We start from the raw sequence: 10,717 nt of genomic DNA on the forward strand, positions 1-10,717 counted from the left end.
AACTCTGAATCATGGCTTCAAGAATCTTCAGATGAGGAAGTAGTTGACCTACTCTGATACCATGTAGAAGTTAAGAAAACCAACTTCACAAGTCACTAAGAACACATGCATGCAAATATCCTGCAATGAAGAGAAACCAGAAAATAGAAAATGCAGAGCTTGAAAATTCTCAATGAAGTGAAAGCAAAATGTATTCCAAGTTATGAAAAATGAAAAGGTTAAAGGTTCAACCTTTAAGGTGAACAAAACCCTAAAGAAAAAGAAAAATAGGTTTGCGCATTATAATTAATATAAAATATTAATTATATGCACCTAAGAGTAAGCTTAAGTAACTAGAGTAATAAACCACTTAATTAACTAAATCAAGATGATCTAATTAATAAGCGTAACAAAATAATTACTCTAACAAACTGCACATAGAGTTTAGAATTGTCATCTTGGAGTTAGAGTTATTTTTTTGACTATTTAGTGGAAGAAATTGGATATTATATTCATGAGCTTCCTAGACATGGATTCAAAGAAAAGTTTTGAGAAGTATCTAGAAGGAGAAGGAGCCAATTAAATGATGGAAGAATTTGATGCCTAACCCTAAGATCAAAGGTGGTTTTTAAGAGGCAAAAGATCAAAATTACCTATTTATGGAGGTATAAGGACAACCTAAAGAGGTTAGGAATAGTTGTTGATTATGTTGATTGGCAAACTTGAGCAGAAGGCTAAGACAAGTTGAGTAGAGGATAAGTGTGATTGCTTGAAGGTTTTCCAAGATAATTAATGATGGAGATATAAATGAAGTCCAATCAGTGGATCAAAAGATGAGCTACACTGTGATTTGTATTTGCAAAATGAGTCCTATTTATCATACCAACCCATTGTTACTTTCTAATCATTCTATCAGTTAAAATTATTTAAACAAGGTTGACGTAAGATGTAGGGCCCATTTGTTGTTGCACCAAAAGCCATGACTGTTAGTGAACATGGAACACCACATAATTAACCACCTGTGGGCAGGGGAGCGCGTCGCATTACCCAACAATCTCCCCCTCGACGCGCATACCAGGTGCTTATGTGGGTCGGGAAGGCACCGGGTAGATTTGAACCCATGACCAGGCCAAAACCAGGCTCTGATACCAATTTTAGGGCCCATTTTCTGTTGCACCAAAAGCCATGACTGTTAGTGAACATGGAACACCACATAATTAACCACCTGTGGGCAGGGGAGCGCATCGCATCACCCAACAATCTCCCCCTCGATGCGCATACCAGGTGCTTACGCGGGTCGGGAAGGCACTGGAGAGATTTGAACCCATGACCAGGCCAAAACCAAGCTCTGATACCAATTGTAGGTCCCACTTACCGTTGCACCAAAAGCCATGACTGTTAGTGAACATGGAACACCAAATAATTAACCACCTATGGGCAGGGGAGCGCGTCGCATCACCCAACATAAGAGTCATTTGTAAATCTTTTAATCAAGGTGACATTCTAATGGGATGTTCTTAAGACCTTTAACCAAACCACTCTTAATAGGGTGATTAAATCCTTTAACATGGTCACACCTAATAATGTGTATTGTAACCTTTAACAAGGTTGGCTCTTAACCGAGCTCACTTCATGAGAATGAAAACTTGGTATCATGTTACTAGTGTTTTTTTCCAAATTGGGCATCAATGTTAAATCCTAGATGTTTGAATGCTATTTGATGTGTTTTATTACTTAATGTTTTACATTCTACAAGTAGGCTACTATTGGGATAGTGAACTAGAAGTTTATGATATTGATATGTTGATAATAAAGACTGAGTGGACTAATGAATACATTTGAGTTGTTACAAGTGGTTAAAAGTTTGTTTGGAACATCTGGACCTGAGGATAACTGATTCACACCCCACCCCACCCCCACTCTTAGTTCTTATCAAATCATTCTAACATTTGGGTCTTCTTTGTTCTTTGTTTTCTTTTGGTTCTAACAATTGAAAAAAATTTGTAATGTAATATGTATTGAGACACTTTTAATGTAAAAAAAACTCCTATAAACATATAATAATTTTATGGAGAAAAAATGTATTTGATACCATCTCATATGAGTTAATGTGATTTTAAAATATATATATTCTAAAAAAATTAAAATAAATATGTATTTGTCAGTTTAGTTTCTAGATTTGATTGTGCAAGTGTTTTTGCATCAACATTTCAAATCACACTATGATCCATCATCAAGATGTGAGAATGAAAACCATAAGAGAAAGTGAGATAAGTAACATACTACATAGACTAAAAAGAGGGGGAAGTGGGGAGGGAGGAGGGAGAGAGAATCAAGGTAGGAGTGGCACATGGCAAAAAATAAGAAATAAAGGGAAATAAAATTAAAAGCCCAACTAAAACACTGACAACCAACTTTTAAAAGACACTAACCACCAAACAATAAATAATAAATAATAAATTGACAAATTTGACAAATCCAAAATATAAAAGAGAAGTCAAAACATTTTTTTTTAAAAATGAATAAATAAAGAGTAAAATAAAGAGTAAAAGGAAACTTAAAATAGAACAAAAGAAGAAAAACAATGAAGATAAATTAAACCAATAAAAAATTGATAACAATAATTAAATAAAAAGAGAAAAGGATCACAACAAAATGAATGAAAAAACAAACACAAAAACTAAAACTAAAAAATGAATCAAATCAAACCAACAATAATAATAATAAAATAATTCAAAAAAACCCTAAACCAAAGAACTAACCAAAAATATAAACCCTGGAAACATAATCAAACCAAGAAGTCAAAATATAAATCATAACAAAGGGCTGACAAATATATAATAGATATATACATATGTATGTACGTACACACATATATACATACATATATATACATGTATGTATGTACATGTGTATGTGTGTGAGTACTATATTTTTATGTATATACATATACATGCATATGCATAATGTATATACATATGTATGTATATCTGTATATATACATATATACTTATATATGTGTATATATACATACATATATGTATGTATATATGTGTATATGTGTGTGTGTGTGTGTGTGTGTGTGTGTGTGTGTGTGTATGTGTAGGATCATGGTCAAGCAAACTATGTTCTTATGTGGCAATGAAAATTCAACAAATCAAGGTTATGTCAACTTGACATACAATTTTCAACTTCTTGTGAATTTTCTATCAAAAAGTTGAGAGAAAATAATCTCTAAGAAATTGAATTGAGTTTCTAAAATAATAGGTCTTATCTAAAAATAAAAAAAATTGATTAGTAAAAAATTTGAATTTTAATGCAATAGTACAAAAATTTTCGGACAAAAATAAGAAGTAGATGTATGTCTGACCACCTTAATCAAAATCAAATGAAAATATTTTTTAATAATATTATAGATATAAGAAGTAAACTCATGCTCAGATGTCATGCATATTTTTGAGTATTTTTATTCTAAATAATTAATTAATTATGAATTTCTACTATAGTATTTTTTAAATAAAAAAAACTCTCATGTTTAACCACCTTATTTAATTAAAAACACTACAATTTTTTATTTTTTATTTTTTTTAACTTATAGTAGAAGAAGCATGGAATGTGATACATCTTTTGGATTTCAAAAATAGTGTACCATGTGGAAGTTATACTTATTTTCAATCAAGGTGTCAATCAACACTTTATACATAACTCCATTAGAAAATAAGTAAAAATTACTTACTAAACATGTACCTTGACAGAAAATACATTTAGGGAAATCTAAGAACATTCTTAAGAAACCCTTTTTGTTTCATCAAAATTGGGTGAAAAAAAGTCGTCAGATACATGTTTGAAGTAAAAAAACAAATAAGAACATGCCAAAAATACATTTTCAGGACATTTTTCAAGTTGACCATGTAGGATTTGTATCCAAAGATATACTAGGCCTTATAATTACACTGAGAGGCGTTCTATACAATCACAACACAAATACCTAGCACGAGAATATGCCAAAAAAGATTCTCCGTCAATAAAAAAGAATTGGGAGTGGTTACATACTTCCAAATTAAATATTAAAAAAGAATTCCCTAAATAATAGCTGGCCAAAATAATAGGAAGCCAAATGGAGGCCAAAATAATAGGCCCAAAATAATTACGCTGAGAGGCGTTCTATACAATCACAACACAAATACCCAGTACGAAAATATGCCAAAAAAGATTCTCCGTCAATAAAAAAGAATTAGGAGTGGTTACATACTTCTAAATTAAATATTAAAAGAGAATTCCCTAAATAATAGCTGGCCAAAATAATAGGAAGCCAAATGGAGGCCGAAATAATAGGCCCAAAAAAGTAGGGCCCGAAAAAATAGGGACCAAAAAATAGGGCCCGAAAAAATAGGGCTCAAAAAAATAGGGGCGAAAAAATTTCAATATGATTTGTTTTTTTGTTAAATATAATTTTGCATGCACATTCATGCTTATTTTTTGTGGGGAGTGGGGGAATTTGAAACAAATTCGTGGAATGTGAAGAGACATCTATTGGGGGACATGAGGAGCCTTTCAAAAGTTATAAAACCAAGGCTCCTCATTTCATTTTCATTCTATGTTTTTGTAGGAAGGAAGAGGTGGAGGTTATTGGAGGATTAGATTGGAGTTTTTGAATAAGAGTAGATTGAAGTTTTGGAGTAACATTTTTGCAAGTGAGATTTCTATTTTTTATTTACATTTTCATTTAGATTTAGATGTAGATGTAAATTGAAATTCAAAATTAGTTATAATATTCTACTTTGATTTAGATTTCAATTTTAATTAATTTCATTTAGATTTAGAATTATGTTCATAATTATTTAGGCTTGCATTTAATAGTTTAGTCTTGCATGTTTGATTTAGATTTAGATTTGTGTTCAAAATTTATTTGATTTATATATTTTATAATACTTTTCATTTACATATTTTAAAAGTGCATGTTTCAAATTAGTTTTATATTTGCATGTTTTATATTAGTTTTAGATTTTCATATTTCAAAATAGTTTTGCTTTGCATGTTTTAGATTCGAATGTTTCATAATAGTTTTACATTTGCATGTTTCTAAGTATTTGTATTTTCATGTTTCAAAGCATAATTTTATCATTAATCTGGATGAGAATGCCACCATATCAATACAATTTATATTTTATTAAAGTTAATGATTTATTTAAAGTAGATAAATCATATATTTAGTATATATTTTATCATTATTGAATTATAAAATAAAATAAAATTCTCGAAATAATAGCTAGCCAAAATAATATTAAGCCAAATGGATGCCGAAATAATAGGACTTGAAAAAATAAGGCGAAAAAAATAGAATCCAAGAAAATAGGGCTGAAATAACTTAATTAAAAATTTTAATATAAAACATTTTATTTTTGTTAAATATATTTTTGCATGCACATTCATGTTTTTTTTTTTTTGTGGGGAGTGGGAGAATTTGAAACAAATTCATGGAATGTCAAAAGACATCTATTGGGGGATATGAGGGTTCTCTCATAAATTATAAAACAAATGCTTCTCATTTCATTTTCATTTTGTGTTTTTGCAAAGAGGAAGGGATGGAGATTATTGGAGCAATTAGAGTTTTTGAACATGAGTAGATTAAAGTTTCATATAGTTTAGTCTTGTATGTTTGATTTAGATATTTGATAATACATTTCTTTTGCAGATTTTTAATGTGCATGTTTCAATTTAGTTTTACATTAGTTTTAGATTTGCATATTTCAAAATACTTTTGGTTTCCATGTTTTAGATTTGTATGTTTCATAATAGTTTTATATTTGCATGTTTCAAAATATTTATATTTTTAATGTTTCATAATTAAATTTAATCGTTGATGTGGACAAGAAGGTCACCTTATCAATAAAATTTGTATTTTATTAAAGTTAGTGATTAATTTAAAATAAACGAATCATATATTTAGTTTATATTTTTATTATTTAATTAAATTATATATGTGTTTTGTTTAAATATTTTTCATACTATATATAGATTTTTATTAATATTTATGGTTGTAATATTTGAAAAGTGGAAGACAATGTCACTATATTTCAAACATTACAATCTAACTATTTCATTTGAAATAGTTTTGATTTTTATTTATGTTATTTTGAACATTGTTCATTTGAAAGAATTTATGTTAACTATTAATACTTTTTCATTATGATTATTTTCATATGTTGATTTTTGTTTATAAGTTTGCAGGTTACTATTTGAGTTATGGATACCTCGAATAGAGAATCAAACATTATTGGATACTAGAACCCAACTGCTTCAATGATCTCAAATGATTTCTTCGAGATTGAGTTTGACAAATGCCTACAAACAATTAAAGAGGCGCACACAACTATAATTAAAGTTGTAGAGAAGCAATATTTCCAATTGACTATGTTGAGGAAATGGAAGAATTGCATATGGAAGATGCATAAAAATTTCTGTGTGACACATCTACAAAAGTGGATGGGTTTCCCCCAATGATGAAAGAAGTATTTCACAATCATTTTTCAAATAAAGGTAAAAAAAGAATCCTAATCATTGAAGAATGTGATATGTATTTACACCATCATAGATTTTTTTTTTATATAGTTCATTCTTGCCTTCGGTTTCAAATTTTTACTTCTAATTAGTTGTATTGGCAATTTTATTTCCCCATTGTTCAATGTAACTTTCATGGAGAAGAGAACAAGAAAAAATAAATTTATTATTGTATGAAAAATTCTTCAATGGATGTGGCTACTAAATATATTAATTAAGAAAGAAAATCATAAGTCTAAATAGATTCCTTAATGATAGGGAGATTTATTGATTACAATTCTTAATCATTGCAATAAAAATTGCATTAGCATTATTAAAAATTCAACAATATATAATGTTCTCACATCATCATGGAGAAATAATTTTCATAAAATTGACTCTTATATATTCTTTCACACTTTTAACATCATCTGAATTGTTGTGTTGGGACTTATAACTTCCCTTTCATGAATTAATTTTTCCACTATTTGAGTCATTTGTATAACATATATCCCAAATTTGACCATAGTTGTACTCCAAATACTCCAACACTACACCTAAATCTCATACTTCCCTTAACCCTGTCCCTTATTTTAGCGTAACATTTAACCACTTATTAACCCTAACCATAACACTAAGTGTCATATAAATGAAATTGTAAACCTTGGATCCTAACTTTAACTCTTACTCTATATATGATTGTACTAATAATTTAGTAAATTATATACCTTAGCCTAACCCTATATGTACAAGTATCTAGAAATAATATTATATTTGTTTATAATTGATAATATGTATATACACACACCCAGAGAGAGAGAGAGAGAGAGAGCATATCTGTAGACAAGAAGGAGCTCATATTATGTTTCTTATAGAGGCATGTTTTATGTAGAGAGAGAGAGAGAGAGAGAGAGAGAGAGAGAGAGAGAGAGAGAGATTATGAGGTGTATCTAGAGAGTAGGCATAGAGAGAGAGAGAGAGAGAGAGAGAGAGAGAGAGAGAGAGAGAGAGATTAGGGGTGTATCTAGAGAGCATAAAGGGAGAGAGAGAGATTAGGAGTATCTAGAAAGTAGGGTGGGAGAGATAAGTGGGTGTATCTAGAGATTAGAGAGACAGATTAGAGGGGCATTACTAGAGACTACACAGAGAGAGGGTATATTTAGATAGTGGGGGAGATATTAATGGGTGTAGTTAGAGAGAGAGAGGGAGATGGAGAGGGGAGAGAGAAGGGGGAGGGATTAAATTATTAAAAAGGTTAATAACTTGTATCACAATAGCACTAATCATGGGCACTATAATAGAACTAACCCACATTAAAATTTAACATGTTAGTTATCCTAACACTAAGGTAAAGTGTAATAATAGCACTAACATCAGCTATAATATGATTAGTAACCCAAAAATTATCTTAACCACAATAATAACACAAACCCTAACTCTAACTAGATAATTCTAATTTCAACCCTAACCCTAACCCTAACCCTAACGCTAACTCTAACTCTAACTCTACTCTATCTCTAACTTTAATTCTCCCCCCTAACCCTAACCTTAACCCTTTATAATCCTAAATCTAATGCTAATTCTAACCCTAACCCTAATTCTAGCCCTAACCCTAAGCCTTACTATAACTCTAATCCTAACTCTAATTCTAACTCTAATGCTAATTCTAACCCTAAATCTAACCCTAATTTTAACCCATATTCTAACTCTAACCCTAACTCTAACTCCAACTCTATCTCTAACCCTAACCCTACCCCTACCCCTAATTCTAACTCTAATTCTAACTCTAACTCTAACTCTCACTATAATTATAACTCTAACTCTAATTGTAACCCTAACTCTAACACTAACTCTAACCCTAATCCTACCCATAATCCTAATCCTAACACAATATATAATGCTAATCTTAACCCTAACACTATATGTAACTCTAACTCTAATCCTAACCCTAATTCTAATCATAAACCCAATCCTAATTCTAACCCTAACTCTAACTCTAAACCTAAATCTAACCCTAAATCTAACCCTAACTCCAGCCCTAACCCTAAATATGACCCTAACCCCAACTCTATCTCCAACTTTAACTCTAACTTGATCCCTAACTCTAACTCTAATTCTAACCCTAACCCTAACCCTAACCCTAACCCTAGCCTCAATTATAGCCCCAATTCTAACCCTAACACTAACACTAAAACTAACACTAATTATAACCCTAACCCTAATGCTAACCCTAACTCTAACCATAACCCTTATGCTAACCATAATCCTAGCCCTAATTCTAACCCTACCTCTAACTCCAACTCTTGTTCTAATTTTAATTCTAACTCTAACTCTAGCTTAAATCCTACCTCTAAATCTAACCATAACCATAACCCTAATTCTAGCCCTAACTTTATTTGTAACCCTAATTCTAGCCCTAACCGTAATTGTTACCCTTACCCTAACTCTAGCTCTGACTCAATCTGTAACCCTAATTATATTTATAACCCTGATGGAGACACAACCCAAGAACAGAATGGGCACAACATAAAAGAGAAATTATATTAATTGAGAAAATAAGCTAGTACAAATAGTATAGAGAAAATAAACTTCAGAACATGCCCTAAGGGCTTACAATAGCATAAATCTGGAGAATATTTCTCCTTTTAGCATCTCCTCTCAAACTCCACTCCGAACTGCCTTTTACAATGCCAGAAATCTCCTTAAATAGACCTCGAAGGGTTAAGGACTAGGATTACATTCTAGAAAGTGCTAGTAGGCATCCACCGACAAAATAGAAGGTTCCAGAAGCTGCGTTAGAAGTCGGTGCAAATCTAGAAGAATCCAGAAATGGTAGCCGAACTTCCGAGAGGCATAACTTTTGAACCGTAGCTCCGATTGACGAACCGTTTACATTTTCGAAAAGCTCTCGAAGCGCTTTATAGCCCTATGGACAAGCTCTGCTCATCCCCCATTTTTTGACCCTTTTTGAGGTCATTTAATGCCCCAAACTTGACTTTGAAGCATTCTTAGGAGGTCTCCAAAACTCGAAAAACTGTAATAAATTTCAAACCGTGGGGCCTTTTGACCTGATTCTTTTTTTGGAATGCTTTAAATCACAATTACATTCATCTGGTCAATTCACACCTTCTAGGTCACCAAAATGATGGCCAAATTGCATGCTCCAATTTTTTCAAGATTTTCAAACACACTGATAGTGGAACTATGAGAGTTGGAACCTTTATTTTACCCAAATGGGTATCCAAAAATGTAAAGACATGAAACAAAAACTAAGTCTAAGTACATTTTTTTTTGGGTGACACAGGATTGCCCTTATACCTCTGGATGCTCCTGCATCAAACCCTAATTCTAACCTTAACCCTAATTCTAACTCTAACTCTAATTGTAACTCTAATTCTACCCCTAATCCTAACCCAAACCTATATAACCCTAACTCTAACCCTAATTCTAACCCTAACCCCAATTCTAGCTCTAACCCTAACCTAATTCTAACCCTAACTATAACTATGTTCCTAACTCTAACCCTAACCATAACTCTAACTCTAATTCTTACCCTAACCCTAACCCTAGCCCTAATTCTAACCCTAGCTCTAACTCTAATGCTAATTCTAAACCTAGCCCTAATTCTAACCCTAACTCTAACTCTGACTCTTTTTGTAACCCTAATCCCAATATTAACCCTAACCCTAACTTTGACTATAAACCTACCCCTAATCCTAACCCTAACACTATATATAACTCTAACTCTAACACTAACCCTAATTCTAATCCTAATCCTAGCCCTAACTCTTACCCTAACCCTAAATCTAATTAGGTAACTTTAACCCTAACCCTAATCTAACCCTGATCACAACTCTATCTCTATCTTTAACTCTAACTCTAACTTGAACCCTAACTCTAACTCTAATTCTAACTCTAACTCTTATACAAACACTAACACTAACACTACCTCTAATTTTAACTCTTACTCTAATTGTAAGCCTAACCCTAATGCTAATCCTAACCATAACCCTAACACTAACCCTAACCCTAACCCTAATGCTAACCCTAATGCTAACCCTAACAATAACCCTAACACTAACCATAACCCTAACTCTAATACTAATTCTAATCCTAACCTTAATTCTAACCCTAAATATAACCCTAACTCTAACTCTAACTCTAACTCCAACCCTTATTCTAACTCTAAACCTAACTC

The sequence above is a fragment of the Cupressus sempervirens genome, chromosome 9 (genome assembly GCF_028749045.1).
Source record: "Cupressus sempervirens isolate cs-2001-9-10 chromosome 9, ASM2874904v1, whole genome shotgun sequence".
Classification (NCBI taxonomy): Eukaryota; Viridiplantae; Streptophyta; class Pinopsida; order Cupressales; family Cupressaceae; genus Cupressus; species Cupressus sempervirens.